Below are 660 nucleotides of genomic sequence, written 5' to 3' on the forward strand. Positions count from 1 at the left end.
CTCCTCCGTCTTCCAACTGTGCTGAGTTAACATTATCACACTACATATAAACTCCCACCCCTTACTTGCATCCTACAGCCCCTACTTTCTTAGATAAGAAGAGAGGCCCTTAGCAACCCACAGCAACTTTATTTCCTAAATAAGAAGAGGCCCTTATCAACCCATAGCATTCATGTAATCCTAGCTAATTGCCCTTGTACTTGCTAGAGAGACTTTTCACCATATATTTCTTGTACCCTATAAATTCCTTCATAGTTTTACTGAAATTCTTAAAATATCTTGCCAGGGGATATAAAAACACCTTCAATAATAACAAGCTAGGTTGCATCTCTACTGGAAAAGGATTCTAAAGTTTTGGAGTCCCTAGTAGCTGAAAGCCCAGTCCTTATCCTTATTAAAAAATAACCATACTTATGGAATCGCAAAGTGAAGTAAAGCATAGTGAAAGCATTGTAATGCGTAAGTAAGTACTGTGACGCACAGAGAGGTATGGTAAAATATATTAAAAAACCTAACAGACCTGGGATAACTATGGCAAAGGCATGGGAAGATTGAAAAATGACTGAGCAATTTTACTGTGGTAAACTTTTATAACGGATAGACTCTAAAACACTCTTACACCACAGTGTTTCAAGGAACATCAGTTCAAGTATAGAACTG

This window comes from Polyodon spathula, chromosome 9, assembly GCF_017654505.1.
Source record: "Polyodon spathula isolate WHYD16114869_AA chromosome 9, ASM1765450v1, whole genome shotgun sequence".
Taxonomy (NCBI): Eukaryota; Metazoa; Chordata; class Actinopteri; order Acipenseriformes; family Polyodontidae; genus Polyodon; species Polyodon spathula.